The sequence below is a fragment of the Mandrillus leucophaeus genome, unplaced genomic scaffold (assembly GCF_000951045.1).
Source record: "Mandrillus leucophaeus isolate KB7577 unplaced genomic scaffold, Mleu.le_1.0 Scaffold311, whole genome shotgun sequence".
Classification (NCBI taxonomy): domain Eukaryota; kingdom Metazoa; phylum Chordata; class Mammalia; order Primates; family Cercopithecidae; genus Mandrillus; species Mandrillus leucophaeus.
Window position 1 is genome coordinate 4,255,246 of NW_012103266.1, and position 6,911 is coordinate 4,262,156.

The following is a 6,911-nucleotide window of genomic DNA, read 5'->3' on the forward strand; positions in this document are numbered from 1 at the left end:
GCTAGTTTTTTTGTATTTTTTAGTAGAGACGGGGTTTCACCATGTTAGCCAGGATGGTCTCGATCTCCTGACCTCGTGATCCGCCCGTCTCAGCCTCCCAAAGTGCTGGGATTACAGGCTTGGGCCACTGCGCCCGGCCAAGCATGGAATATTTTTACATTTGTTTGTGTCCTCTCTTGTTTCCTTGAGTAACAGTTTGTAGTTCTCCTTGAAGAGGTCCTGCATGTCCCTTGTAAGTTGTATTCCTAGGTATTTTATTGTTTTTGTAGCAATTGTGAATGAGAGTTCATTTATGATTTGGCTCTCTGCTTGTCTATTATTGGTGTATAGAAATGCTTGTAATTTTTGTACATTGATTTAGTATGCTGAGATTTTGCTGAGGTCGTTTATCAGCTTAAGGAGTTTTTGGGCTGAGATGATGGGGTTTTCTAATATACAATCATGTCATCTGCAAACAGAGATAATTTGACTTTTTCTGTTTCTATTTGAATCCTCTTTATTTCTTCCTCTTGCCTTATTACTCTGGCCAGAACTTCCAAAACTATGTTGAATAGGAGTGGTGAGAGAGGGCATCCTTGTCTTGTGCTGGTTTTCAAAAGGGAATGCTTCTAGGGTTTTCCCATTTAGTATGATATTGGCTATGGCTTTGTCATAAATAGCTCTCATTATTTTGAGATACCTTCCATCAATACCTAGCTTATTGAGTGTTTTTAGCATGAAAGGGTGCTGAAGTTTATTGAAGACCATTTCTGAATCTATTGAGATAATCACGTGGTTTTTGTCATTGGTTCTGTTTACATGGTGGATTATGTTTATTGATTTGCTTAGCTTAACCAACCTTGCATCCCAGGGATGAAAGCCGACTTGATTGTGGTGGATAAGCTTTTTGATGGATTCAGTTTGCCAGTATTTTATTGACGATTTTTGCATCAATGTTCATCAGTGATATTAGCCTGAAATTTCATTTTTGTGTGTGTGTGTGTCTCTGCCAAGTTTTGGAATCAGGATGATGCTGGCCTCATAAAATGAGTTAGAGAGGAGTCCTTCTTTGTCTATTGTTTGGAATAGTTTCAGAAGGAATGATACCAGCTCTTCTTTGTACCCCTGGTAGAATTCAGCTGTGAATCTGTCTGGTCTTGAGCTTTTTTCGTTGGTAGGCTATTAATTATTGCCTCAATTTCAGAACTTGTTATTAGTCTATTCAAGGATTTGACTTCTTCCTGGTTTAGTCTTGGGAGAGTGTATGTCTCCAGGAATTTATCCATTTCTTCTAGATTTTCTAGGTTATTTGCATATAGGTGTTATTTTCTGATGGTAGTTTGTATTTCTGTGGGATCAGTGGTAATATCCCCTTTACCATTTTTTATTGTGTCTGTTTGATTCTTCTCTCTTTTCTTCCGGCTAAGTGGTCTATGTATTTTGTTGATCTTTTCAAAACACCAGCTCCCGGATTCATTGATTTTTTGAAGTATTTTTCATGTCTCTATCTCTTTCCATTCTGTTCTGATCTTAGTTATTTCTTGTCTTCTGCTAGGTTTTGAATTTGTTTGCTCTTGCTTCTCTAGTTCTCTTAATGTGATGTTAGGGTGTCGATTTTAGATTTTTCCTGCTTTCTCTTGTGGGCATTTAGTGCTGTAATTTTCCCTGTAAACACTTCATTAGGTGTGTCTCGGAGATTCTGGTACATTGTCTCTTTGTTCTCATTGGTTTCAAACAACTTCGTTATTTCTGCCTTAATTTCATTATTTACTTAGTAGTCATTCTGGAGCAGGTTGTTCAGTTTCCATGTAGTTGTGCAGTTTTGAGTGAGTTTCTTAATCCTGAGTTCTAATTTGATTGCACTGTGGTATAGAGAGGCTGTTTGTTATGATTTCCATTCTTTTACATTTGCTGAGGAATGTTTTACCTCCAATTATGTGGCCAATTTTAGAATAAGTGTGATGTGGTGTTGAGAAGAATGTATATTCTCTTGATTTGGGGTAGAGAGTTCTGTAGGTATCTATGAGGTCTGCTTGGTCCAGAGCTGAGTTCAAGTCCTGAATATCCTTGTTAGATGTCTCATTGATCTGTCTAATATTGACAGTGGGGTGTTAAAGTCTTCCACTATTATTGTGTAGGAGTCTAAGCCTTGTTGTAGGTCTCTAAGAGCTTGCTTTATGAATCTGGGTGCTCCTGTATTGGATGCATATATATTTAGGATAGTTAGCTCTTCTTGCTGCATTGATCCCTTTACCATTATGTAATGCCCTTCTTTGTCTTTTTTGATCTTTGTTGGTTTAAAGTCTGTTTTATCAGAGACAATGATTGCAACCCCTGACTTTTTTTTTTTTTGCTTTCCATTTGCTTGGTAATATTCCTCCATCCCTTTATTTTGAGCCTATATGTGTCTTTGCATGTGAGATGGGTCTCCTGAATACAGCACACTGATGGATCTTGACTCCTTATCCAACTTGCCAGTCTGTGTCTTTTAATTTGGGCATTTAGCTCATTTACATTTCAGATTAAATATTGTTATGTGTGAATTTGGTAATGTTACCATGATGCTAGTTGGTTATTTTTCACATTAGTTGATGTAGTTTTCTCACAGTGTAATTGGTCTTTATATTTCAGTGTGTTGTTCACAGTGGCTAGCACCAACTTTTCCTTTCCATGTTTAGTTCTTCCTTCAGGAGTTCTTGTAAGGCAGACCTGGTGGTGACAAAATCCCTCAGCATTTGCTTGTCGGTAAAGGATTTTATTTCTCCTTCACTTATGAAGCTTAGTTTGCCTGGATATGAAATTCTGGGTTAAAAATTATTTTCTTTAAGAATGTTGAATATTGGCCCCCACTCTCTTCTGGCTTGTAGGGTTTTTGCAGAGAGATCTGCTGTTAGTCCGATGCACTTCCCTTTGTAGGTAACCTGACTTTTCTCTCTGGCTGCCCTTAACATTTTTTCCTTCATTTCAACTTTGGAGAATCTGTCAATTTTGTGTCTTGGGGTTGCTTTTCTCGAGGGGTATCTTAATGGTGTTCTTCGTATTTCCTGAATCTGAATGTTGGCCTGTTTTGCTAGATTGGGGAAATTCTCCTGGATAATATCATGAAGTGTGTTTTTCATCTTGGTTCCATTCTCCCCATCACTTTCAGGGATTGCAATCAGTCGTAGGTTTGGTCTTTTCACATACTTCCATATTTCTTGGAGGCTTTGTTCATTCCTTTTCAATCTTTTTTCTCTAATCTTGTCTTCACGCCTCATTTCAGTAAGTTGATCTTCAATTTCTGATATCCTTTCTTCTGCTTTATCAGTTTGGCTGTTGATACTTGTGTATGCTTCATGAAGTTCTTGTGCTGTATTTTTCAGCTCCATAAGGTCATTTATGTTCTTCTCTACACTGGTTATTCTAGTTAGCAGTTCCTGTAACCTTTTCTCAAGGTTCTTGTCTTCCTCACTTTGGGTTAGAACATGCTTTTTTAGCTCAGAGGAATTTGTTATTACCACCTTCTGAAACCTACTTCTGTCAATCTGACAAACTCATTCTCTGTCCGGTTTTGTGCCCTTGCTGTAGAGGAATTGCAATCATTTGGAGGAGAAGATTCTTTCTGATTTTTGGAATATTCAGCCTTTTTGTGCTGCTTTTTCCTCATCTTCGTGGATTTATCTACCTTTGATCTTTGAGACTGATAACTTTTGGATGGGGTTTCTTGGTGGGGGTTCTTTTTGTTGATTTTATTACTTTCTGTTTGTTAGTTTTTCTTCTAACAGTCAGGAATTTGCTGAAGGTTCACTCCAGAACCTATTTGCCTGGGTATCACCAGCAGAGGCTGCAGAACAGCAAAAATTGCTGCCTGCTACTTCCTCTGGAAGCTTCCTCCCAGAGGGGCATCTGAGTGATGCCGGCCAGAGTTCTCCTGTATGAGGTGTCTGTCAACCCCTGTTGGGAGGTCTCTCCTAATCAGGTGGCACAGGGGTCAGGGACCCACTTGAGGAGGCAGTCTGTCCCTTAGCAGAGCTCAAGCACTGTGCTTGTAGAACCCTCCTTGTCAGGATCCACTGCTCTCTTCAGAGCTGGCAGCTGGGAATGTTTAGGTTTGCTGAAGTTATGCCCACAGCCACCCCTTCCCCCAGGTGCTCTGTCCCAGTGAGATGGGAGTTTTATCTATAAACCCCTCACTGGGGTTGCTGTCTTTCTTTCAGAGATGCCCTGCCCAGTGAAGAGGAGTCTAGAGAGGCAGTCTGGCCACAGCTGCTTTGCTGTGCTGTGTTGAGTTCTGCCCAGTCCTTAGCACTGTAAGGGGAAAACCACCTACTCAAGCCTCAGTAATGGCGGAAACCCCTCCCTCCCCAATCTCGATCATCCCAGGTCGACTTCAGACTGTTGTGCTGGCAGTGAGAATTTCAAGCCAGTGGTTCTTAGCTTACTAGGTTTTGTGGGAGTGGGACCTGCTGAGCGGGACTACTTGGCTCCCTGGCTTCAGCCCCCTTTCCAGGGAAGTGAACAGTTCTGTCTCACTGGGTTCTAGGTGACACTGGGGTTAAAAAAAAAAAAAAAAAAAAAGGAAAAAAAAAAAAAAAAAAAAAAAGAAAACTGCAGCAAGCTTGGTGTCTGCCCGAACAGCCACCCAGTTTTGTGCTTGAAACCCAGGGCCCTGGTGGTGTAGGCACATGAGGTAATCTCCTGGTCTGTGGATAGCAAAAAGCATGGGAAAAGCATAGTATCTGGGCTGGATAGCACAGTCCCTCACGGCTTCCCTTGGTTGGGAAAGGGAGGCTCCCCGGCTCCTTGCACTTCCCGGGTAAGGCGATGCCCCACCCTGCTTCTGCTCAACCCCCTTGGGCTGCACCCACTGCCTAACCAGTCCCAATGAGATGAACAGGGTACCTCAGTTGGAAATGCAGAAATCACCCGCCTTCTGCATTGGTCTCGCTGGGAGCTGCAGACCAGAGCTGTTCCTATTCGGCCATCTTGCCAGTCACACCCTCAAATGTTCTCCCTTGACATTTATTACAGGGAAATCTACAAGCAATGGATTCCCTTAGCTTTGTTTATCTGAGAAATTCTTAATTGCTTGTTCATTTTTGAAGAATAATCTTGCTGGTCATAGGATTTTTGATTGAAAGTTTTATCTGTCAGTATTTAAAAATATCATCCCACTGTTTTCTGATTTCCATGGTTTATGAGGAGAAATTGACTGTTGGAGGCTCTCTTTTATGTGATGAGTCACATGTCTCTTGCATCACTCCTCTCTTGCTGCTTTAAGGATTTTATCTTTCTGTCTTTTCATGGTTTGATTCTAATATGTCTCAGTGTGGATCTCTGGGTTTACCTTGCTTGAAGATTTTTCATCTTCTTGAATGTAGGCTCATGTCTTTTCAAATTTGACGAGTTTGTGAACATTATTTCCTCAAATTTTCCATTTCTTTCTCTTTCTCTTCCTTTTAGAACCTTTATAATTCATATGTTGCTATGTTTGATGGTGCTCTGCAGGTCTCTGAGGCTGTGTATGCATTTTTCTTTGTTCTTTTTGATTTCCACTCCTCTGATTGGGTGTTTCAATTACTTTATCTTCAAGTATGCCAGTTTTTTTCTTTTCAGTTTTCAAATCTGTTGAACCTATCAGTGAATTTATTTCAGATATTGTGTTTTTCAGCTTCAGGATTTGTATACATTTCTATAATTTTTGTTTTTTTCTTGAGACAGGATCTTTGCTGCACCCAGGTTGGTAATTGGTGTTCATTTGTATTCAGTGCTCATAAATTCCCCTCACCCCTCAGAAATTGCTATTCTTTCCTATTGGCAGCTGCAGTTGTCCACTTGTCCAGAAGCTATCTTATCCCTTTGTTAGTAGAAAGCCTGGTTCTCATAGCCCCTGCCAGTTTATTCTGTTCTTGAGTTTAGTCCTTGTTTGGATATGCATAGTGTGCAGTGTCCCCCTTCCCCAGGCTGTGAGTATATGTGAATAATAAACTCATCTGTCTCAATCTCACCTGTCTCCAGTGTTGGGTATTGTGTGTTCAGCCATTTCATACTCTTTAGAATAGGGAATTTTTCTTCAGCAACGGAGTGAATAGGAGGTGGTGAGAACAGTATGGCTTGATTACAAAAATAGTTTTTATATATTATATAAAATAAAATATTAAACATTTTTCCAACGTGATTGTGCCATTTTACATTCCCACCATTAATGGTACGTGTTTATTTTAAACATTCTAATAATCTCTGTTTTTTGAATGGTAAGTTTAGTACATCTACATTTCTTGAATTATTGATATATTTGGATATATTTATATCATCATATTTTTCCTTTCTATACGCCATGTTTTTTCTTTGACTTTTCCTCCAGTTTCTCTCCTTTTGTTTGAGCCATTGAGTTTTCTTTTTCCTGTCAATCCATACTCTGTTGGCTTTGAAGTTGAACATTATATTTCTATTGTTTTAGCGATTAACCTTGAATTGTCAATATGCCTAGCATAAAAGGCAAAACAGATTTTTAAAGGAAACAAAGTTTTATAATGTCTTTTAAATGTCTGCTTAGTCTCCATTGGGGGAATATGCCTTAATTGATTTAACCAATACCCTAGTTTTAGGCATTTAGGTTATTTATAAATCATTGCTTTCATTTACATTGCTGCCATAAACACTTTTGTAGCTAAATCTCTGTGTATACTATTTTTTATAAAGAGTCCAACAGAATAGTTTTCAAACTATATTTCACTGTAGTAAGAACACTTAACATGAGATTTACACTCAACAGTTTTTTGTGTATAGTATGCTAAGTGAAATAAGCCAATCACAGGAAGACAAATACTGCATGATTCTATGTATATCAGATATCTAAAATAGTCAAAATCATAAAATCAAAAAATGGAATCATGGTTTTCAGGGCTGAATGGAGGGGGGAATGAGAAATTACTAATTAATGGGCATAAAGT